Source organism: Myotis davidii, unplaced genomic scaffold (genome assembly GCF_000327345.1).
Source record: "Myotis davidii unplaced genomic scaffold, ASM32734v1 scaffold699, whole genome shotgun sequence".
Lineage (NCBI taxonomy): Eukaryota > Metazoa > Chordata > Mammalia > Chiroptera > Vespertilionidae > Myotis > Myotis davidii.
The window spans coordinates 2,675,471-2,675,737 of NW_006291007.1; positions in this window are offsets into that span (position 1 = coordinate 2,675,471).

Here is a 267-nt window from a genome sequence, read left to right on the forward strand (position 1 = left end):
AGGGGGTGGCTTGGAGCCTTCTCCCCGGCTGCTCTAACGGCCTCCCGGGAGCGAGTCCGACCGCCTGCCTCGGCTCCGGTGCCTTCTTCCCAGTCACGCAGCCCTTCCCGCCTCCGAGCTCCAGTAATTTTCCCCTTTCCTCGGACGGGTCCCAGCCCAGCCGCTGCGTGTGCTTCTTCCCAGGAAGGCCTAGAGCCCAGAGCCCCCTGCTGGCAGCTCCGCTCCGCTCCTGGGCCTGTCCTGGCCCAAGAGCTGGCCTCAACCTCC